Raw genomic sequence first — 25,226 nt, 5'->3', positions numbered from 1 at the left:
GGCAGCTGAAAGGGCCCGGGAAGAAAAAGCAGCTGAGTTGGAGAGAGACAGGCTGGCCGCTGAAATGGCGAAAGAAGAAAGAGAGGCAAAGGAGCGACAGATGAAAGAAGAAAGAGAGCAGCAATTGAAGTTGGAGCTGGAGAGAAAAAAGTTGGCAGCCGAAAGGGCGAGAGAAGAAAGAGAAGCGCAGATGGCTGAAAGGGAACGGCAGCGGCAGCACGAGATGGAACTCGAGCGGCTCCGTTTGCAACAGCGAAGTGAAACTCCGGTCCAAGCTAGATTTGAAAGCAGCGAACGGGGGGAACATGGCTTCCACTTGAACCCAAGCAAGCTGCTCGTAGAGTTTGATGAAAGGAAGGACGACCTTGACGCGTACCTCCACAGATTCGAGACGATTGCGAGGAGCCAGGATTGGCCGGAACATCAATGGGCAACTGCTTTGAGTACTTGCTTGAGTGGTGAAGCGCTCAGTGTGTACGGTAGGCTGACGCCGACCGATGCAACCAACTATGCAAAGGTGAAAGCTGCTTTGCTGAAGCGATTTAGATTTACTGTAGAAGGTTTCCGGGACAGATTTCGGACAGGAAAGCCAGCTGATGGTGAGACGGCTACGCAGTATGCCGCCCGACTTTGCCATTATTTCTACAGATGGATTGAACTTTCAGGGACAGCGCAGGAGTACGATGAACTTAGAGAGCTCCTAATTAGAGAACAATTTCTTACTAGTTGCCACCCAAGCCTGTCGCTGTACTTGAAAGAGAGGAAGGCTGAGTCACTTGAAGGAATGCTTGAATTGGCTGATCAATTCTTGGAAGCGCAAGGTGGAACTAATTTGGCCAAGGTCAAGAAGAATTGTCCCGATCATTCGAAGAAATTGGCTCCCGAAGAAAAGAAGCGTGCACCAGAGAGCATTCCGCGATGTTTTCTGTGCAACTGAGTGGGTCATCGTGCGAAAAACTGTCGAACGATCTTTACGAGCCCTACGGCGGTAAAATGTTTTAAGTGTGGTCAGACTGGGCACAAAGCAGACGCATGTCGAAACGGAGCGAGTCAAACTCACCAGGTATCCTGTGTGCAAGCGGCACCGAAATCTGATAATAATGCTGTCACCGATAGATTCGTAGAGCTGAAGAATAGGGAGAAAATTCCTATTGTGGGTGCTGTAATGTCAAAACAGCCAACCGGAGTTACGAAGGGAATGCCAACGCTGCCTGGAAAGGTTGCAGGCAAGAAGATTACCGTTCTAAGAGACACCGGTAGTTCCACGGTTATCGTGCGGAGAAATGTGGTACGGGAAAGTGAGTTGACAGGCAGAACGAAACCGGTTTGCCTAATTGACCGTACGGTTCGGATGCTTCCCGAAGCAGAGATTGAGGTGGAAACCCCGTACTTCAGCGGGAAGGTTACCGCTCTATGTATGACGACCCCCCTTTATGACCTTGTCATCGGAAACATCGACGGGGCGCGAGGACCGAATGATCCGGAATGCTTGGCAGAAGACCCTAAGATAGAACCCTCGCCAACCCAGCGACAGCGAGATACAGTGAAGGAGCCGCCCGTGACGGATCTCACTAGAGCCCAAGGTGAAGCCGCGGTACAAGAGACCGTGAATGAGAAGATGATCGTGTTGAATGAGTTCACGGGCCGAACAACTGGACTTACGTCGGCACGACCCCAACCGACCGACAGTGTAAAGGAGACGGAGTTGGCCAGCTGGGACAAATGTAGAGACATGAACAAGCTGGTAAATAAACACACAGGACCCGTCGGATGTTATGAACCGTTAACGGTGTCGGAAGTGACAACGATGGCTGAGACGCCGCCTCAGATATCGTCGTTGGAAAGGGCTCGCCGAAAAAGAACGTGGAAACACAAGAAGAGATCGAGCGAGCACCGCAAGAAAGGGCGCAAGCGCCGCTCGAAATGCACAGGATAAGGCTGAGGTCGAATCAGAATGTGTTTGGCAGTGCTGAGTGCCATATGTTGTGTTAATGTTGTGTTATCCTGTGTCACAAGTGTCGAAGTGTTTGTGCTGTGATGTGATGTATAGTGTTGTATAATTGTTGTAAAGACAGAACGTTGTACGTTTGTATTGTTTGGAATGTGTGATAAAGCGTTGTACTCATGTACCTGCGGTTATATTTCATGTGTGTGAGATTGAATTGTAATGTCCAATTGTATTGAGTGTTATATTGTGAATGTGACATGTCATGAGCGACGGACTATGTTAGAGTCTTTGAGAGTGTGTGGTGACTGTTCGCGCTTGTTTGTGTAGTTTTGAATATTATGAGATAAACATTCTTAAAGTGGGGGGCAGTGTCACAGAACGAGCGCTCAAAATGGGCGCGCCGCCAAATTCTTGCGATAACGCGCCGGAGTGACGCGGCGAGGAAAAAAGAAAAAGAAAACAAACATCTAAAGGCTCCCCGGGCACGCGACGCTCTCCCCTTGGAAGCGTGGCTTCGCCGATGAACCTCCTCACCCCACAGCGGTGGCCGGGCAAGCACTGGAAAGTTCTAGAAGGAAAGGCGCGTGTTCTGCTGGGTTGAGTCATCGGTCGGGGACGGCCCTCGTGCAGTCTCGCGCCTCTCCCCAGCCTTCGCTGCGTATCGCGCCGACGAAATGACGAGAACTTTCTGGAATGTGGCGCGGAAGGTATTTAACCGAGCAGCCGAGGTGACAGATCAGGAGAAGACGGAAGTTAGCGCAAGAGCGCGTAGGGTATTCCGCCGTGTAGTCGGCGAAGGTTTTGTCCGTACGGACAAGGCAGGAGAAGTGAGATTTCCTGGAAGAGAAACTTCGAAGGAGAAGACGGAAGTTAGCGCCAGAGCGCGTAGGGATTCCGCCGTGTAGTCGGCGAAGGTTTTGTCCGTAGAGACAAAGCGGGAGAAGAAGACGATTTCCACCTGAGGGGTGACGACTCGAGCAACAGGCAAGAGTGTGTGTTTACCGCTATCGAGCGAAGACGCGTGGCGACCGCTGCGTGTGTGAAGGCGACGTGTTCGGGCGAAGAAGTTTGAAGCTTGGAGAGTGGCCAATTGAAGACGCGACGTTTCCAGGAATAGAAACTTCGAGGGCGTGGAACGACAACAACGCTGGACTTTGAGTGAGTGATTCTCGGAAGAGTATCATCCAGACTTTTGTTCCAAGAACTTTGGACTGGATAGGTTTTCTATCTCTTTAGTCTTTAAGTGTCTTGGTTGTTCAATTTATGTGACTGCAGTGTAGTGCGTATCGTTGTCTGTGTCCGTTGTTTTGAGTGTGGCTGATTGTACTGTGTAGTACGTTGTTTGATTGGTGACGTATTGTATGTAACTATTGTGGAGTGTGCATTCTTGTGTATTGTTTTCGATCTGCCATTTTTGAGAATATAATATTTGTTTTGTTTATCAACTCTCGGCTCTGACTTGTTCTTTGGGCCACAGCCGGCGCCCGCTGGCACGCCAAAAAGGACCACTTCTAAATTGTCCACGCTTTCGTGGTGCGGTTCGGGGGGCCAATACTTCGGCCCTTGGAATTAGCCCGGCGATCGCCTTTCTAATTAACGGGACTGTGTGACACTCGCACGCCCAAGGTGTTTAACGTGGGAACTTTTCCGGGTCACATAGTGCTCCAAGTACGTCTTACAGTTACTAGTTTTCCTTAGTGAGCCTCTAATTGGAGGCAAAGTTCTTTGAAAATTCAATTAATATACTCGCTTCTGCTTGATATTTCGTCGGGAACAAATGTCTTTTAATATAGAACTAACGTAGAATTTACATAAAATATCAAAGCCACTTGATCTCTAAGTAGCCACTATCAGAAAAGAACATGTTTCCGACATCTTGGCAGTGGCAAAAGGTGGCTTCACTTCTGCTGGCAAGGCAATGCGGGTGCTTCCACTCCAGCAATCTTTCTTCAATCCTCCCTGGGTGCACCAATGTTCGTCTTAGAGAGCAGGATTCTTTTTTAAAATCTTCAGGGGCATCGCATCTCACGCTTCATTGCAGAGAGTGCGGGTGCTAACTTCCTTTTCGGGATACCGAAGTAGTTTTTCAATCTTACAATCAATTGACTCGTGGGAAGCTTTTCACATAAGAAAAAGAGGAGAACAATTCGTCAGCCAGCCTTCGGTTTTGCTGCACGATAAAGAGTTTGCTTTTCTAGATTATGTTCCGAGACAAACTTTCTTCTTTTATTATGTGTTCTCAAAGCGCCACGAGTGTGCTTTTTGCCTGCACACTCATGCGTTGTTTTTTGACTGCCTGATTATATATTCTTCCCTTTCTATTAAATCGTTTAATTGCGAGAAAGCGCTTGTCCTCTCTTCCTTTCTGTTTATTCGTGCGCTTGAGTGACAGTTATACCAAGCTGAAAGGTAGTTTGCGTATTTAAAAAGTTTCATTTTATCTTCATTTAGCGGGAGGAGATTGGACTGCACTGCAATATTATTAATAATAATGATATTACTAATAGTTATCGAAAAGTCTTGAGCGTGGTGTAGCGGTGGTCACCGCCTCGGCATTAAAGGAGCGCTCTCTTGTTTATCAATCCACTGTCATCGCAAAAAAAACAAAACCTTGCCTGGTCCCGTACGCACTTGACTAAGGTGTCAAGCAGGGGAAGGCCATTTTAGCAGTCTTCTTCTCGTCAGTCGATTATATTTATCTCCCCGCCACCGAATGATTTGTGCACCTATCGTGTGTTTTAATGCGAAAGCGCTAAAGAGCTACTTTCGCAGAAATTCTGGCATCGGCGTCGTTGGTTGTGCATGAGTAAAAAATCATCACCTTACAAGTTAGCAAAAAATCGAAAAGGGTGCGAGAAAACATAAATAATAAAATAAGAATTTCTGTGCCCAAGTCAGCATTTTATCCAGGTCATTTGCGTTGCAAGCAGATGTTATATCACATAGCCATGCGTCTGCCTTGAAATGCACTGAAAAGAACTTTCATGCTTCGTATATACACACGCGTATTGTACATGGACTTCGCAGTACAACATATCATACCACAGTAATATAGCGTGGTACAACCGATCAATGCCATCGGGCATAACGGTATATGTGATTATCACTAAGACTTCGTGGTTTAAAGCTGAACACCATTACAGAAGCACACGCGTTACTGCGCGTATTCCCCTAAAACCATGTTTAGTGTGCATAACAAGTTAGAATATATCTCACGAACATTATTGCATGCAACTTAAAACACAGTATGCAGCCACATGCAAAGGGTTCACTTACTACTACTAATGTTAATAATTGCTGGGGTTTAACGTCTCAAATCCACCTTATGATTACGAGAGACGCCGCAGTGGAGCTCTCCGGAAATTTTGACAATCTTTGATTCATTAAGGTGCACCAAAATCTTTGCACGTGGACCTCGAGCATTACCGCTCCCATCGGAAATGCAGCCGCCACCGCAAGTTTCACTGACACGAGCCATTTTGAACTTTATCGATTACATTGAAGTAATCCACACGTGAAGCTTTTCGAATAGCATCATACAAAAAAAGTATGCACTAAGTAGTTGATGTGCGTGCTATAGCATTCAACTGTTAAAGATGAAGCCCAAACGCCCCCAATTCACATAAAAATGCGAACGCGCGGGCGGGGATCAAGCCGCCGATCTTCGGGTTGGCAGCCGCGCACACTAGGCACTGACCCGCCGATGCGCACGACGGTTGATTTTCGTGTTTTATGAGGTATCTCAGGCTGTCTCCTCAATCACTGGAGCCGGCCAACGTCGCGAAATTAAGAAGCCCCTCCAGGCAACGAATGAATGCATGGAAGACGATAGAGAGGAAAAAAAATTGACAGATCCCGCGCACACTGGAAATCGATGATATCCGAAGCACAAATAAGAAAAGTTGATATGTCACTTTAAAATCAGCACAACATGAGGAGGTGGAGGTAAATGATGCCACGCATGACTTCCGTGTCATGATTATCATGCTTGGATGTGTCGTTTATCTCCGTCTTCTATTCACGTTACGATGATGGTTGTGATTATGATGATGGTGATGAAGATGATGATTATGATGAAGAATATGATGATGATGATGATGTGTGTGTGGGGTTTAACATCGTAAAATCACCATACGATTATGCGAGACGCCGTAGTGGAGTGCTCCGAACATTTTCACCACCTGGGGTTGTTTAACGTTCACCCACATCTGAGCACATGGTCTACAACATTTCTGCCTCCACCGGAAATGCAGCCGCCGCAGCCGGCATTCAGTCCCGCGACCGGCGGGCCAGCTATTCACGTTACGTGATACCAAATTTAGTTTATGTGAAGCTAGCGAAACGGCCGCGAGCACGCTATGAGCGTGGTATGTTGTCATGTTCTTACATGACACGCGTGTCAGGATTATCATGTTTGCACCAGTCATATATTTCGTCATCCATTGACGTCACGTAGCACCAAATTTGGTATATAAGGAGCTAAAAAAACGGCTGCGAGTGCACCATAATGGGCATGCACGCTGGGCACAGCGACGCTACGTTGGCAATACGTGAGCACTGTATATTCTGACGCCAGGCGCGACCGGCGCGACCAGCGTCCGTCAGCGCAGCCCGACGGCAACCGGCGCGAACGTCGCTCCAATGCGTTACCCAGACAACACTGCATCTCCTTCTTTTCAAGACGGAGGGACGCGGGACGCACTGAAACGCACATGCGTCATGGCAACGCAGCGCAGTGCGCGCCTGCGAGTATATGGCAGGACCGGTGCCTGGTGTGGCAACGCCGGTGTGACACGGTAAAACGAATATCGGCGAGCACGCGCACCGCGTCACGTCGAAAGGTATTGGTGCCTTGACTGTGTCAGGTAGTCATGTTGTCACATGACACGCATCTCATGATTATCCTGTTTGCACCAGTCACATACAGTCGTCATCTATAGACGTCACGTAATGCTAAATTTTGCATATGTGAATCTAGGAAAACGCCCGTGATGGCATCATGAGTGTGGCATATAGTCATGTCGGTAGATGACACGCATGTCGTGATTATCATGTTTGGTTGTGCCATTCACCTTTGTCGTTCATTCACGTACCGTAATACCAAATTTCGTATGTGTGACGCTAACGAAATCACCCCGAGCGCATCATGAGCGTGGCATGTCGTCATGTTGTTACATGATACGCATGTCATGTTAATCATGTTTGCACCAGTCCAATACCTTCGTCATTCATTGACGTCCCGTTATAACAAACTTGTTATAGGTTGAGCTAGCGAAACGGCCACCAGCGCATCATGAGCGTGGCAAGTGGTCATACTGTTACATGACACTCATCTCAGCATTATCATGTTTGCACCAGTCACATACCTTCATCATACATTCACGTACCGTAATACCAAGTTTTGTGTAGGTGACGCTAACGAAATGGCCGCGAGCACACCATAAGCGTGGCATATAGGGATGTTGCAACATGACACGCATGTCATGATTTACATGTTAGGGTCTGTCGCTTGTATTTGCCATGCAATCAAGTCATACCACACCAGCTTTGCAACATGTCATGTGAACGAAACCACCGCAAGAGGTGCAGGACCATGAAATGTAAATCATGACATTCATGACATACATGTCATCATTTTCATGCTATTACTAGTCAAATACGTTCTTCATACAGTCACGTTATGCCAATACCAAGTTTGCTATCGATACCATTATTGAAACGAAAACAGGAGAGCTAAAAGTCGTAGGCGGATAGATAGATAGATAGATAGATAGATAGATAGATAGATAGATAGATAGACAGATAGATAGATAGATAGATAGATAGATAGATAGATAGATAGATAGATAGATAGATAGATAGATAGATACGCTCAAAGTCGCCGAAGTTCACTAAGAAATGCTTCGCATTTAAAAGAATTATTCGCTACGGGCCCGATAGGGAGAGAATGACGCACTCGTTCGTCATATTTAAGCTGTTCTTCAGGGACCATTAAAGTCAATGTATGGGCAGATTTTACACCTCCTACCTGACAAGGAGAATGTGCTCCCCTCCTCCCCCTCCACCTCATGCGCATGCCTATGGGAATTCTTACATACATGCGAGAAAAAATTAGCGAATACCAAACACGGTCAATTTAAAGCGCAATCGTTATTGAAAGGCAGCGTGAGAGGTGCGAGAACTAGAGCTGCCTTTCACCGGTTTGTTGAGCGTTATTTTACGCCATCCATATACCAAAGTCGAATGCAGCACTTAAACATTTACACAGTATGGCACGACGCTTCGACTTGGTTTCTAAGCAAAGCCCCGGGCTTCGTAAATTTACCTGCACTTCAGAAGCCAATAGCCACAGATCACCTACTCCATGAACGTTGTTCAGTGACGCTTACCAGGCCACCACTCTTTGAAAGAGGCGTCGCTCGTAAAGCTCGCGTTTGCTCGAAGAGGCGCCAAAGCAGGGCCTCGCACAACCGAAGGCCACACAAAACGGAGCCCTCCGAATCGGCGCCCAGGAACCCCGTCCTCCGCTCAGCGCCCCGAGTTTCACGCGAAGAGAGACACGCTCGCACAAACAGGTATGTGAGGAGAAAAAAATCCTTTTCTTTCCCTTCTTGACACGTTCCGGAAAGGCGCCCCATAGCAAGCCGTTTGAAACGGATGGCTCGCTATTCTGGGAGCCGACAACAACCCCCTCCCTCATACAGAGGCACAGCCGTCGGAAGGGTGCCCGGAGTGTTCAAACCGCGGGTGCGGTTCTCTCGGCGCCTGTGTGTACCACTAAGCCACGTGTGTCCAAGCGCGCCTTCTCGAATACGCGTGTCTTTTATTTTACGGTGCCCGTTAGAGCGTGCGCGAGTGCTTCCTTGGATTGCTGGACGGTGTGGTAAGCCTCTCGTGTCTGCTGCCACCGCATCCGTCTTGCCCGGTTGCCACAACTCTGGTTGGGTCCCGTTTGCGTCCACGCCGCTCTTTCAAAAAAGAAAAAAAGGCTCTGCATTATATCGGGGCTTACTTAGCGTCGCCACTTGACACCATTCCCAGGATCATCGATCACTTCACTACAGGTATGTAGAACAAAACCAGTTATGCGGGTTTCGGTGAGAATAGAGAGGAGCGGGCGGGGGTGTTAGAATAGGGATGTTCACCGGGATATTTGTTATTCTAGGAGGACAAAGCGACGATTTATTTCACCTCAAAGATTGGTTATAAAGCTTTACGTCTCCCGAATTATGATGTGGTTGCGGGGCACATGCGGTAGTGAGGGCTCTGGACTAACTTTCTCGACCGTAAAATTCTCATTGCGCATTTAAGTCGGAAGTATACATGGACGTTTTTGAAGTATGGTGTTACGACTCAAGTTATTTGGTACACGTTCTTGAAGATTTGAACCAGCCAAAAAAAGAAGAACAGAGTAGGGAAGTGTGACACGCAATGATCGGACTTGACAACGCTCTTTTGCAAATGACCACGTTTCAGAAAGGTCAGACGGGCTTGTGCAGCTAAACAGCATAATACACACCGAACAAAAATGACTACAACTTTCGCCTATATCGGGATGCGCTCATCGTGGTCAGTAGTTATAAGCAAACGCCTGCGTTGAAAGCGCAGCGTTATAGCTACAAAACTGCTACGACGGATGAGAAACAATTATCAGATGAACAACCACTGGGAGAGACGTTTTGGACCTGGCTCATTTTCGACGTGTTTAATGCGACAGCCTTAAAGGGCTCGTTTCGCAGAAACCCCGGCCTCGCCGTCGCCGTCGTTGGTTGTGAGGGAAAAATCTGCGTTGTCCGCGAAGGAGATTTTGAGATACAGACGCATAAAAAAAGAGCCAATATCGAAAAGATTCGGAAGTGCGTTATCTAGAGAGCATGTCTTCGATAGCGTGATCATGTTATTGACGGCTCGAACATGTTGCGTATGTGTTGAAGACAACTAGGTTTATACTAGCCTGTTTGCTCAAGGAATTAAAAGTTGTAAATGAGTGCCCGTACCGTTTACGTGTTCTCTTCTTCTGTATAGTTCTAATTTCGGCGCAAAGTTGACTATTTATTTCACACATGAAGAAATGCTTCCAAATCTTCTATTCAAGTGGGAGGACCCACGCTCGTGCTCGAGATTGTTTTGGAAGAAAATGCTACGTGAATGCTATGTACGTGCGAGGGGTGTCCTCAAGACGCGTAATATATCGTAGCAGATGCGTATATTTATTCACTTCAATACACTGCATACCTTCTCAGTCCAAGCAGGAGGGCTAGTACATAAAATGGTTACAGTTCAGTCATGGTGACGAACACATTAAAAAAGCGTTCCGTTCTGCATGGCATGTTAACTATTTCAAAGATGTTTAGATCCCAGGTGAGTATAATGCAAAATTGTAATACACTAGTTAAACAAAAAATATTTCTGATTTCTTCAGCAAAAGATTGTACCGTTTCACAGTTTACACAGATTATTGCAATATGCTATTGATAAAAAACAGTTTTTTTGAATATCGTTGTGACTTTTGGGCATCGGTATTGTCTTGTTGCGGTTAGTTTTTGGGGAGTGTCTGAAGGGTTCGAGGAGTCGTTTTATTCTGGATATTTTATAACGCTAATGATACAAATGATAAGAAATTTAAGTTTCGGAATTATTCCGCGTTGATCAACTAACCCAGTTCGGCTTTTTTACGCAGTGTACTTGCTATAATTCCAGGATTTTTCGAAAAGGCCGATTTGCAGGCGCGTATAGACGTTTCTTCCCATGCTGCACAGATTCGTTGTCCACCTGAAATCGAAGCGAGACTCCCTTTACCCCCGATGCTTCTTCATTTGGCGTGTACATATATGTCAATACATGGCAATACAAGGCAGCAAAATATTCTTCCACAACGCCACGCTAGTAATTCGAAATTCTTAAGAAAATTGTCTACACATGTATAATGCTTTCGCAACGCCAATTGCTGTTGAAGTATTTGTTGGATATCCGATTTTATAGCAATGCAATAAAGATCGACTGCGCAGGCTATAGTCAAGGGTTGCTCGAATACGCTGACGAACGCTACAAATAAGAAAATTGCCAGATCCCACGTATACAGTGGGAATCGATGATATGCGAAGCACGAAGTTTAAAGGTTGATATGTCACTTAATATAAGCACAATGTTACGAGGTGGAGGTAAATGATGTAGTACATCACTTACGTGTCATGATTATTATGTGTGGGTGTGTCATTCACTTTTGTCATCTATTCACGTCATGTGATACCAAATTTAGTATATCTGGAGCTAGTGAAACGGCCGCGAGCACACGATGAGCGTGGTATGTTGTCATGTTTTTACATGACATGCCTGTCAGGATTATCGTGTTTGCACCTGTCGTTTATTTTCTTCATCCATTGACGTCACGTAGCATAAATTTTGGTAGATGTGGAGCTAGCAAAACAGCTGCGAACGCATGATGAAGGGCCAAATATACTCAAATGTAGGGTTAACGCGCACGCACGCTGGGCACGGCGACGGTACGTCAGGAAAACGCGAGCACTCCACAGTCGGACGCCAGGCTCCACCAGCGTCCGTTGGTGCGGCCCGACGCAACCAGTGCGAAATGTGACTTGCTGCATTTCGCGCGGATGCGTTACCCAGACAACACTGCGCTTCCCTCTTTTCGTGACGGAGGGACGCCGGATGCGCTGAAACGCGCATGCGTCAAAGCTACGCAGCGCGCTGCACGCCTGCGAGTATATGGCAGGAACGGTGCCTGATGTGGCAACGCCAGCGTGAGGCGATGAAATAAACGCCCGCGAGCACGCGCACCGCGTCACGTCGAAATGTACTGGTGCCTTGACTGTGGCATATAGTCATGTTCTCACATAACGCCCATCTATGTTTATCATGTTTGCACTAGTATCGTACCTTCGTCATCCATTCACGTCCCATAATACCAAGTTTTACTGTTTACAAAGGTAATAGCTAACATAGTTAAGAAAACATTAGAATTCAATCAACCAAAGGAACAAGCAGTATTTCGAACAGGCTACTCAACAATCGACCACAATCATACTATCAATCATGTAATAGAGAAATGCTCAGAATATAGCCAGCCACTGTACATGGCCTTCATAGATTACGAGAAGGTGCTTGATTCAGTAGAAATATCAGCAGTCATGCAGACACTGCGGAATCACAGCATCGATAAAGTATATATAAACATCCTGGAAGAAATATACATAGGATCAACTGCTACCATATTGCTTCATAAAGAAAGCAATAGAATACCAAAGAGGGGTGTAAGGCAGGGGGATACAATCTCCCCAATGCTATGTACCTCTTGCTTACAGCAGGTTTTCAGAGGCCTAGAATGGGAACAGTTAGAAATAAGAGTTAAGATGATTACCTTAGTAACCTGCGCTTCGGTGATGACATTGCATTGCTGAGTAACTCAGGGGATGAATTGCAACTTATGATTACGGAGTTAGACAAGGAGAGCAGAAAGGTGGGTCTTAAAAGTAATCTGCACAAAACGAAAGTAATGTACAACAACCTCGAAAGAGAGCCGCGCTTCGAGATAGGTAATAGTGCACATCAAGTAGTGAAAAAGACTATGTTTACTTAGGGCAGGTAATAACTTCAGAGCCGAACCACGAGATTAAAGTAACTAGAAGAATAAGAACAAGGTTGAGCACATTTGGCAAGCACTCTCAAATTATGACAGGTAGATTGCCACTATCCCTCAAGAGGAAGGTAAATAACAGCTGCATCTTGCCGGTACTTTGCTACAAACCAGAAACATGGAGACTTACAAAGAGGGTTCAGCTTGAACTGTGGACGACGCAGCGAGCAATGGAAAGAAAAATGGTAGGCGTAACCTTAAGAAACAAGAAGAGAGCAGACTGGATTAGGGAATGAACGGGGCTGAAGGATATCATAGTTGAAATCAAAAAAGAGGAAATAGACATGGGCCGGGTATGTAGCGCGTAGACAGGATAACCGCTGGTCATTAAGGGTAACCAACTGGATTCCCAAAGAAGGCAAGCGGGTTAGGGGGAGACAGAAGGTGGTGGGCAGATGAGATTAAGAAGTTTGCGGGTATAAATTGGCAGCTGCAAGCGCAGGACCGAGTTCACTGGCGGAACATGGGAGAGGCCTTTGTCCTGCAGTGGACGTAGTCAGGCTGAATATGACATGATGGTGATGATAATGATGACGATGGCGATGATGATGATGAATACCAAATTTGGTGTATGTAACGCCAGCGAAACGGCCGCGATTGCATCAAGAGCGTGGTATGGAGTCATGTTTTAGCATGACACACATGTCATGATTTTCATGTTAGGGTCTGTCGCTTGTGTTCACCATTCAATCATGCCATACCATACCAGTTTTGCAACATGCCATGGGAACGAAACTACCGCAAGATCTGCAGGATCATGAAATGTAAATCATAACATGCATGTCATGATTTTCATGTTATGGCTAGTGAAATATGTTCTTCATACAGTCATGTTACGCCCTACCAAGTTTGGTATCGATACCATCATTGAACCTGCCAGGAGCGCTAAAAGTCGTAGGTGGCTATAGATAGATAGATAGATAGATAGATAGATAGATAGATAGATAGATAGATAGATAGATAGATAGATAGATAGATAGATAGATAGATAGATAGATAGATAGATAGATAGATAGATAGATAGATAGATAGACAGACAGACAGACAGACAGACAGACAGACAGACAGATAGATAGATAGATAGATAGATAGATAGATAGATAGATAGATAGATAGATAGATAGATAGATAGATAGATAGATAGATAGATAGATAGATAGATAGATAGATAGATAGATAGATAGATAGATAGATAGATAGATAGATAGATAGATAGATAGATAGATAGATAGATAGATAGATAGATAGATAGATAGATACGCTCAAAGTCGCCGAAGTTCGCTGAGATATGCTTCGCATTTAATATGCTCATCATTGGACAGTAGCATTCACTTCATTTAAAACTTACATATCAGGTTCAACGCAAGGGCTGACGTTATGACGGACCAGGAGGTATACCCTTTACGCGCCAGTCCCCATGATATATTTCGTCATTTGGGTTACATTTAAACGCTGTTGAAAAGTACACACACAATAGACGCACAGCCCCGCCGCGGTGGTCTAGTGGCTATGGCACCCGACTGCTAGCCAGAAGGTGTTGGGATCGAATCGCGGCTGTGGCGGCTGCATTGTCAGTGGAGGCAAAAATGTTCGAGGTTCGTTATTAGATTGCGATGCCCGTTTAAGAGCCCCAGGTGGTCGAAATTTTCGGAGTCCTCCACTACGGCGCCTTTCATAGTCATATCGTGGTTTCGGGACAATAAAGCCCAGATATTGTCGTCATCATAAACGTGCATGTTTTAATAAGTATTGGAATCACGATAAAATGCATCAACAAAGATAAAAAAAACATTTGGTAAAGAATTACGACGCCACAGAAACCACAACGGCGCCTTCAAGAGATCTGGTTGACCATGACCACTGGATTCAAGGACTGTTCCTCCGTTTCCTTTTATAATTTATACTTTGAGCTGATTCGTATGCTTGGATAAACAGTGCGAACACGATGAAAACGTAATATATCGCTTTCAACATGCCCACCTATCAAACCTACTGAAAATTTTCGTGTGTGTTTTGATACCTCGAATAAATATGCCCATGAGCAGGCTTTCTGAATAAAAAGAATATTCCTAATAAGGCAAAAAATAACTTCGTCCGGGAAGGAAATGTTAAGAACCTTTTGTGCATCGCAGAATATTTACAAAAGGCTCTCAAAGCTTACACCAGCGATGATTCGGTGGTGCACTCGAAATTCAATTTATGAAATGGCGAAGTCATTCTCCAAGTTGAAGTGGTGTCAGAGGGCGAGGAAACCAATTGGAAGAAGACAGCTGCGTAATAAAAGGTTCATTTAGCCTGATGAAATTTTGCTGTGGACCAGTATCATCACGTACCTGAGCTTCCTAGCTTATTTTTACTAGATCATATATATAATCAATTTACCCACTAGTGTCGCTAATTCGCGACATGCCGAAAAACTCCGAGCAAGCTAGTCACGGAATGTATGGCGCCTTTAAAGCCGGCTGTCAAGAATACTCACGGGGAACGTAGCTTTCAGCGCAAAATATCTAGCGCCGTCTTGTTTATTGTCTATTCTAAGGTATTTTATGCTAGAATGATAGAACCAATTTATTTGTAGCTGATTTGTGTATATTTTGAGCGCGGCAGTACCTCTCCACTCGCAGCGCTAAGTTCATCACCTGGCACCCTATCCGTCCTTGTTTCACACCACCGTGTCGGCCCATACTGCCGCACCATTGCTGACCGCTTGACCGGCTCTACTACTCCTTCAAACGCCAGACTCCGTCGACAACTTAAACAATTTAAGCTTGTCGGTGGTGCTTTATACCACTACATTTACCAAATCTATGGCAACAAGTGAGTACCAGTCATCCCAAGTTCTCTGCTACGTGCAGTTCTGGAAGCCTTCCATGATCATCCAACCACCGCTTGTCTAGGCTATCACAAGATTTACGACAAAATACGAAGTCGTTGTTTTTGGCCTGGCCTCTCTTCAGCCGTCGCTAAGTACGTCGCCTCCTGTGTCCATTGTCAACGGCGAAAACGACCGACAACTGCTCCGACTGGCTTAATGCAACCTTTTCTTTGTCCTGCTTCGCCTTGTGAAGTCGTTGGAATTGACTTGTATGGCCCTCTTTCTATATCATCCAATGGGAATCGCTGGATTTTCATGGCCGTCGACCACCTTACCCGCTACGCTGAAACAGCTTCTATACCATCTGGGACTGCCACTGGGGTCGCAGATTTCTTTCTTCACCAAATCTTTTTGCGCCATGGAGCTCCCCGCATACTCCTGATCGATCCTGGCAAAGTCTTTTTTTTTTTTTCTTCTATTGTCGAGCAAGTTTTGCGTGCCTCGAACATTGGTCTCAAGACCACTTCTAGCTACCACCCGCAGACCAACGGATTGACTGAACGCTTTCATCGGACCCTATCGGACCTCATCGCCATGTACATTAACCCCAACCACACGAACTGAAATGCAATTCTACCCGGGACTCGCTTGCTGGATTTCGGGCCGACCGGTCGTGCGCTCGCGCGCTCCGCGCGCTTGCGATCTCCCGCGTCATAGTGGCTCTGGCCGACTGGGCTCGCCCTACGTCATCTCCTGCCGCCGACGACCTTCCACCTCCGACGACAGTGCAGCTCTGACTTACTGGACTTGTTCTACGCCATCCACCGACGCCGAAAGGAGCTCTCGCAGGTGCGCCCCGTCCTCGGACTCCAGTGACCGTGCTCCATCTTTCCTATCTCTTCTATCCCCTCGGTTTGTCCTCGCTCGCTGTGGCTTACCACCACACGCCTCTTCTTCTCTTCTCCTTTTTCGGCTTTCCCACATCTTTACTCCTTTCCTTTTTATCCCTCCTCTTCCCCATCCCTCGTGAGCTACTGTGGCGGTGTCGCTCATTGAAGCAGACAATAACGGGGCTCGCTTTTCTCTTCTTTTCTCTCTTTTAATAGCCACTCCGCAATTCTACCCTTCGTGGCATTCGCTTATAAAACGGCTGCTCAACGCACTACTGGCTTTTCTCCATTTTTTCTCGTCGCTCGCCGAGTTTCGCTCTGGATGTCTCTTTCCTTTCGTCCCCTGCACCCTCGACGGCCCCTTTTTCTCAAGAATTTTTATCTCGTCTCGCACACTGCCGTCACCTGGCCCGCGTTAACACCGGCCTCTCTCTCAAGACACTCAAAAATCTCGCTACGACTCGTCTCGCCGTGTTGTGAGCTTTTCCCCTGGTGACGAAGTTCTTCTATGGACTCCACTGCGCCTCCGCGGCTTATGCGACAAATTCATCAGTCGCTTCATTGGGCCGTACACGGTAGTCGAACAGACATCTCCTGTCAATTACCGCGTTTCTCCTCTTAGCACCAATTGTTCTCCTGATCTGAGGGGCGGTGACTAAAAATTCTCGTGGTTCGAAAAAATATATATACTTTATCATTATTTTCTTTCAAAACGGTGATATCCCCAGTGTAGTTCAATTAAACCTTTTGTTGCTTGAAAAACACATAATTGCGCCGCCCAGCCTTCTGCCGCTTAAGGTAGAATGGCCTATTTATCCCACCACTTCTTGCCACTTTTTTTTCCTGCTTTGCCGCTGTCAATTTTGTGAGCCCCTGTTCCTTGTTTCTCTCGCCGGCATACTTATACAAGGGATTCGTTGGCCCTGAAACCGAAGATTTCATTTAAGGCTAGTGCCCAAACCTGCACACCGGTAGAAATCTCTGCGTTTGATTGAAATAAATTTCGTTGTTTTCTTAGCTTCGCTACAGCAGGTACAACACTTTTCTTTACTAAATATCGCTTCATATGCGTTTTAAGGCAACCCGACCCTACTTCCGCTAGAAAGTGTTCCCCATTGAACAAGCAATAATAATGTAAACAACGACAACAACAACAACAACAACATAATAATAATAATAATAATAATAATAATAATAAACTGTTAGCTTTACTCCATGTGATTACGATTGACGCTGTAGTGGAGATCTACGTAAATTTTGATCACATTAAATTATTTATCGTGCACCTTATTCTAACTACATGGGCCTCAACCATTATCGCTTCTTTAGAAAATGCGAATGCCATGCAGGGACACGATTCAGCAATCACCCTTGGAACAAGTGGCCTCGACAGCGCCGCTTGTCGCCAATCGGGTCCTCGAAAACCACCTGTTCGTGTTTTTGTGCAAAAATATATTTCACGAGGATGACCTGGTTCAAAATTTTGTTTCCTTTCTAATCTGGTGTGATATAGTGATATATTGGTTAAAAGCTTACTGAGCCTCATACTAGTCGACAAAATGTTACTGCACTTGTGATTGCGCAGGAAAGTTGGTACGGGAGGTTTGGGAATTATTCGCCTTCCTTCTTTGTGTAGCAAGGGAGGCCGAGTTCTGCAGTAAAAAACAGAATTCGTGTTGGTTGATAGTATACTTTGTACCCACACATGGAATTTCTTATAATTTGAAACTGGCAGCTTTTACTGATTTTTTTGTCGGTACGACCTCATCAAATGGGAGGCCCACGGAATGACTTTCAGCTATCCCTTAGTAGAGTACCGAATACTCTAAATCATCATCCACTTTTATTCGTTAACCACACAAACCCAACATTTCATGTACTTTGTCCTGTGTCATTTGTGTGTGCTTATTGCTGTCCTTAATGTTCGAACACTACTTCCTATAAATTGTTCTGTACCACGATGGAATAAACAGAAGTAAAGATTACAACCGTATCTCGCTACCACGGCTGTAGCGTAGAAGGGGCGGTTTTATGCTCTCGCATAGTAGTGTACCAAGTACTCTAAATCAATAACCACTTACTCTAAACTCATGTTAGGGCCACGTGACGGCTATATGATAGCTTAGTAGAGTACGTCAATCTCTAAATCCAAAAGAACTTATTCTAAAAACAGACCATGGTTTTGGGCCTAAATTGACACTGGGGAAAGCCTATAGCTCTTTCATATTATTCTACCTTAAATTGTTGAACATATGTTCTAAACCACAACTCTTCGCTTATGTACGCCGTTTTTCCATCGGAACTGGGACAGCTTATAGCCCTCCCATTGTACTGTAACTCGTACTTCATATCGTCAAACATGTGCCCTAAACACTCTTTAACTCTTTGAGACGTGATGTGTTTATTGTTTAGTTTATTTTTGTCGGCTACAACATAAGAATAAATGTAAACTCTGCCCATAGCGGTCACCATCCCACCCAGGCAAAGTTTGCACATATGTTTAGAAAAACATTGGCAGATCCCACATACAGTGGGAATCAATGATATGCGAAGCACAAATGAGGAAGGTTGATATGCCACTTTCAAATCGCCACAACGTTACGAGGTGGAGGTAAATTACGCCGTACACGACTTCCGTGTCATGATTATCATGTTTGGATGTGTTGTTTACCTTCGTCATCTTTTCACGTCACGTGATATCAAATTTAGTATATGTGGAGCTAGCGAAATGGCCGCGAACACGCTATGAGCGTGGTATGTTGTCATGCATGTTCTTACATAAAACGCGTCTCATGATTATCATGTTTGCACCAGTCATATACCTTCGTCATCCATTGACGTCACGCAATAACAAATTTGGCATATGTGCCATGAGATGTGAATTATGACATTCTAGACATATATGTCATGATTATCATGTTATGACTAGTCAAATATGCTCTTAATATAGTCATGTTATTCCATGCCAAGTTTGAAATCGATACCATTATCCGAACAGCCAGTAGAGCTAAAATTCGTTGGCGGCTAGATGGATAGATACGCTAAATGTCGCCGAAGTTCGCTAAGAAATGCTTCGCATTAAAAAAGTACTTAACGGCTTCGACTTGATACTTCGTTCTCAACTATGGGTGAGCCATTCCTATATATTATGTCAAAGACGAAGTAGAATACATGGTACTCTACTATGGGAGAGCAAAAAGCCGTCCCGTGAGCCTCATATAAAACCTTTGTGAGAGCGAAACTATACACAACAATCAGGAAGAGACAGAGGACGACGAACGCAAATGCTTGTATTTAGAAGAAGTGTTCAACGATTTCGAGTACTTCGAAACGCTTGGGGGGGGTTTGAAAAAGGGGGTAACGATTTAGAGCACAAAGTACTCTACTATGGGAGAGCACAGAGCCGTCCCGTGCGCCACTTGATTAGCAGCGTTAAATTATTTGAGCTGACGGTTTCCTGTTGACCGACGGTTTTTAAAAGGACATCTCGCAGATATAACGTATTTCAGGCATATCACTTGCCCGTACAGGCTCATGTTCGTTTTGATGGTTTTATGTCGAAAAACGCTATTTCTCGACAAATTTCATAAAAGGTTTCGACTTCGAAGTAAAGCCGAACGTAACACTTTCACAAGAAACGACGTACTTTTAATTCGTAATATGCGTAATACCAGCACTATTAGCGAAGAAGTACTTTTAGTTTGAACAAAAATCGCCAATTATTGCTTCGTTGCACAGTGCTGAGGGTGGTGCGCGTAATTATTTTTGGAGTTGTAGCGCACTGAGCTTAGAATTGGGGGCCCAAGACACTGGGTGCCCAAGTTGCGTTGCGTAGGTTGCTCTCTCGTTCGCAGGATCAGAAGAGTTTCAGAACTGGCTCAAACGCAAGCTGCGTAGTAGGGTCAAACGCGCGGGGCGCATACTATGGCCAAATTAAAGATTACGCGAGACGCTGGCCATACGGCACCGTGGCTCACGCTGGGGCTGCATCGTCTTGCTGGCGACCCAAGACGCCTTATGGCCCCACGCTATTTTCCGATTTTCGGGCATTGCTTGGGTTAGCACGATCGGCCGCTAGGGGGCCACGGTGTGCGGACGCGCGTCGCATCGGCTCCGCAGATTTTCTATGGTTTTTCGGCGATTTCTGGTTGTTTGAAGTGCATCGGATTCGTGAAAGTACAGCGAACAGTGAACGTCGAATTTCAGCGGTGAGTGGCTGTTTTTCGGTTTTCTGCAAGCTGAAAACTTCGAGGCAGCGACCGTCGCGCCCGGCCAGACGCACCGCTGCATAGCGGCGTCTGCGTCGTGGTCGCGTCTCAAGCGTCGGCGGATGGACGCTCTTCAGGAAACACCGAGGTCTCCTCAGGAGCAGCCACTGGTTCACACAGATGAGGAGTCTGCTACAGAAACCACTCAAATGGACGTTCAGACCTGGTTACCGCAGGGTTCGTCCGAAGAAGTCGACAATGTGTCTGCAGGGGAACGCCACGATGGTGCCGCATGGACGGAGGATGGCTGGCACACGGTTTTGACACGCCGACAAAAGAAGAACCAGAAGAAAAACCAGAAAAACGCGTCAGAAGCTGTGGAGTGCAACGCCTCGTCAAGCAGCCCACCGAAGCAGGGAAGTCAGGTGAAGCGCCGACGTCGTACGAGAAGTCGCCGTCCGCTCCCGCCCCTGCCAAAGGACGACATAAAGATCATCCTTAGGCCTCACAAAGGCCTCGCCGTAAAAGACATACTCGGCTATGAACTTTCCACCGCTGTGATAGACGCTTGCCACCGACACTTCGACGGTGGTAGCTTCATGCTGCGCGTCCACCCGGGCTCGAATATTATCATCGTATCGACGCCCCACGAGCATGTAGCCAAAGAGCTGCGAGAGATCACGCATCTGAATATAAGGGGACGAGTGCACTCATTCAACTCGTATGTGGCGGATCCTGAGGACGTCCTACGAGGCATAGTCCATGGTATTCCGTCGGGGACTTCTCAAGCAGAACTCATGGCGAATCTCCGTGTGAGAACACAGGGGGTCAAGATTGAGCGGGCACGCATGCTCGGATCTACGAAGACCGCCATCATTACCTTCACGGGCAGCACACTGCCTAGGTGCGTCTATTTCATGGGAGCGGAAGCCATCTGTTATCCCCACAAGCCTACGAGGCAGGCTTGCAAGGTATGCCACTCCACAGGGCATCGAACTGACGTGTGCCCAACGCCCGACGCCAATGTATGCTCCACGTGTGGAACACGTGAACCCGCACAAGGACACGCGTGTACCCCTAAGTGCGTGATATGTGGTGAGGACCATATGACAGGTGACAAAATGTGCAAGAAGAAGCTTAAACACGTTCCGCCTAGGAGGTCCCGAGTGGATCAACCAAAACGGAGGCACCATCCACGCTGGTTCAGCTCCGAGCGGGACTCGTCAGTGGAATCACGCTCACGTTCAAGATCCAAGTCACGGGCTTCCTCAAAGGGTCGAGCCCAGTCTGCGTCCAGAAAACGACTCAACAAACAGCCGCATCAGCAGCAGCACCAACAGCAGCAACAGCAGCAGCAACAACAACAGCAGCAGCAGCAGCAACAGCAGCAACAGCAACAGCAACAGCAGCAGCAGCAACAGCAGCAGCATCAGCAGCAGAAGAAGAAAGCGCTGGTACAAATCTTGACGCCGCCCAAAGAGGGGACGGAGGCAGCCGCCTGCCAGCCAGCAAACACGGTGAGCTGGACGAGGATTGTGTCTCCATCTGCTCCCTTAATTGAGAATCCCGAATATCAGAAAATGGTTGCCGAGAATAAGCAGCTTGCTTTAGAAAACGAGAAACTTCGATGCCAGATTAAGGAGGAACGCCGGGAGTTCCACAAAATCATATCATCTTTAGAAACCAAACTTGAGGCCAGGCTTAACGCCTTAGAGGCGAACAACAACGCCACTCATGCTATCTCCAGGGCAACCGTAGCCCACTCTTTGGAGGGAGGAACGGCGAAAGTAGACATACCTCAGAGGTTTAGCGAGGAGGCCCACGTTAGCCAGTTACAGATGGGGGAACAGTTGCAGAGCTTGCGAAACTTAATGCGAGAACTCCAATCACAACAGCAACGAGCAGCGTCTGAACTCCGAGAGCAGATGATGCAGCAAATGCATCAAATGTTTTCGGAGTACAGGAAAGAGTTTGCAGCAGAAACGGAACAACAAAGACGATACGTTAATGACTCTGTTGTAGGCATTCAGCGTGCCATCAACAAGCGGGTCAGTGTTACCTCCGCGAGCAGTCCACTACCGAAGGACCGTCGAATCACGGAGAAAGCAGACACCCCCCAATAAAGGCAGTAGTCACCATGGCGCGAACTAATTCCACGCAAAACTCCGACCACCTAGAAATCTGGCAGTGGAATTGTCGCACGTTCCACAAACGAGCGGCGGCATTGCAGAATTACATCCATTCGGCACTAATCCCACCTGATGTAATATGCCTGCAAGAAGTTGGGAACCGTCCCGTCAAATTGCAGGGATATTACACATTATACGATCCAAAATACCCCCGCGTTGCAGCGCTGGTGAGTAACTTCATGACAGTTGCGCTAGACCATTACGATCAGACTGACATTAATCACCAAATTATCGATGTCTTCCCACAAAAACGAGGAAAAGTACGAACGAAAATTTTAAACATATACAGTCCTCCCAAAAACCGGAATGACGACTTCGGCCCACTCCTAAACGAGGCAGTTCGAGCCGTTGGCACCAGAGATCAATTAGTGGTGGTGGGCGACTTTAATGCTCCGAGCACCGCTTGGGGCTACGTCCGGGATTCACCCAAGGGAGTGTTATTAGAGAACACCACGTCTAAATTAGGTTTTACCCTTATCACTCTGCCAACAGCACCCACCAGGCTTGGTAATAGCATTAGCAGGGACACGTACCCTGATTTGACCTTCACCTTCAACATTAAAAATGCCACGTGGTCAAACCTCGATGAAAACCTTGGTAGTGACCATTATATTCTTAGCACCTCTATAGCATCACCAAAAGTTCGTCGTGTCGCTGGTGACGTTGTGATGACAGACTGGGTGACCTTTCGAAAGCGCCCTCTGCCGGAGCAAACGCCCTGTGATGTCAGTGGGTGGGTTGCTTTCATTCGAGAAACGCATGATGCCACCTCTAAGAAAATAGCGCGCACAGTTGAGGCGCCTGCGATAGACCGGCACCTATTGCACATGTGGGATAGTAGGCGACGCCTGATCAAGAGATGGAAAAAACAACGCCTCAACCGCTGCCTCTACAGGCGAATCGCTGCTCTGTCGGAGGAAGCGAATGAATACGCAACGAAACTTGCCACCGATGGTTGGGTGCAGTTTTGCGGTTCTCTCCGCGGTACACTAGGGACTAGCCAGACGTGGGCGATACTGAGGTCCATGCTGGAGCCGGACAAATCTAAGTCCTCCATGAACCGCATTCTTCAAAGAATAGTACACAGCTACCCCGGCACCGACGGAGAGTTGATCCAGGCGCTTAAAGACCGTTATATCGGTACTGATGTGGTTCCGCCATGTACATTAGAGTACATCGGCAGCGAGAATGCCACATTAGACGCCGCAATCACGAAAGAAGAGGTTTTCGCGGCAGCCCAGGCAGCCAATCGGAACTCTGCGCCGGGGTCGGATGGTATAACAAACGCTATGATAAGAAACCTCAGCACTGAGGTTCTTGAGCAGATAACGCAATTTCTTAACGACCACTGCTGGTCCCAAGGTCACGTTCCTCCGGAGTGGAAGGAAGCCAAAATAATAACTATACCAAAGCCCGGTAAAGCACCATCGCTCGGAGCCCTGCGGCCCATTTCGCTTACTTCGTGCATGGGCAAGCTCTACGAGCGAGTAGTACAGACACGGCTTCAAAATTACATTGAAAAAGAAAATCTGTTTCCCGCTACCATGATTGGTTTTCGCTCCGGACTCTCAACCCAGGATGCCTTCCTCCTTTTAAAAGAAGAGGTCATGAGTTGCGTACCCAGGGGAGGCGAACATTTGGTCTTGGCCCTCGACCTCAAAGGGGCCTTTGATAATGTTTCGCACGAGGCCATTCTCTCTGAACTCAACACAATCGGCTGCGGAAAGCGTACATTTAACTACATTAAATCCTTCCTCTCTGGGCGGACGGCAACTATTGGGATAGGCGACACGAGGTCGGTGCCGTTCTCGATGCCAAATAAAGGCACACCGCAAGGGGCAGTCATCTCCCCCTTGCTCTTTAACATAGCTATGCGCAGACTTGCTCACGAGCTCGAAGCAATCCCGCACCTTGGATATACATTGTATGCGGACGACATCACACTCTGGGCTACGAAGGGTTCACTGGCGCTGAAAGAGCAGACCCTCCAGGCTGCTGCGACAGCTGTGGCAGAGTTCGCAAGAAATAGTGGGCTGAGCTGTGCGCCTGAAAAATCTGAACTCATAAGAATACACAGTAAGTATTACAAAAGTAACGGTGCCATAAACTTACAGGTAGACGGCCATGCCATAGCCGAGGTTACTCAGGCCCGTATACTTGGCTTCTGGGTCCAAAGCAATGGCAAAGCCAGTCACACGATAACCACCTTAAAGACTACGGTTAAACAGATAGCTAGAATGATCCGTCGCATCACTTATCATAAAAAAGGCATGAAAGAAAAGGATACTCTCCGGCTTGTCCAGGCCTTAGTTTTGAGCAGAGTGACGTATGGCCTACCGTACCACTCACTCGACAGAAGTGAGGAGAGCCAGGTGGATGTGCTCATTAGAAGCGCTTTTAAGGCAGCACTTGGTCTACCCACCAGCACACCGACCGAGCGGCTCCTAGCTCTCGGTATACATAACACTTATGCTGAGCTCAGTGCCGCAGTCCTCATGTCTCAGAGGAATCGTCTAAGTGAA

The 25,226-nt window shown here is 46.8% G+C and overlaps 1 protein-coding gene across 1 annotated transcript in view; it reads left to right on the top strand.

The window, feature by feature from the left end:
• The first annotated feature begins 8,694 nt into the window (after positions 1-8,694).
• Positions 8,695-25,226, top strand: part of LOC119167403 (N-acetylated-alpha-linked acidic dipeptidase 2) — a 73,949-nt gene continuing 57,417 nt past the window's right edge. Inside the window, exon 1 of the mRNA XM_075866456.1 lies at positions 8,695-9,012. The gene's annotated coding sequence lies outside the window, so the exon portion shown is untranslated. The remainder of the gene's footprint in view (positions 9,013-25,226) is intronic.

The sequence above is a fragment of the Rhipicephalus microplus genome, chromosome 6 (assembly GCF_043290135.1).
Source record: "Rhipicephalus microplus isolate Deutch F79 chromosome 6, USDA_Rmic, whole genome shotgun sequence".
NCBI classification, from domain to species: Eukaryota; Metazoa; Arthropoda; class Arachnida; order Ixodida; family Ixodidae; genus Rhipicephalus; species Rhipicephalus microplus.
Note: the sequence above shows the minus strand (reverse complement) of the source record. Positions and strands in the feature narration are given on the sequence as shown.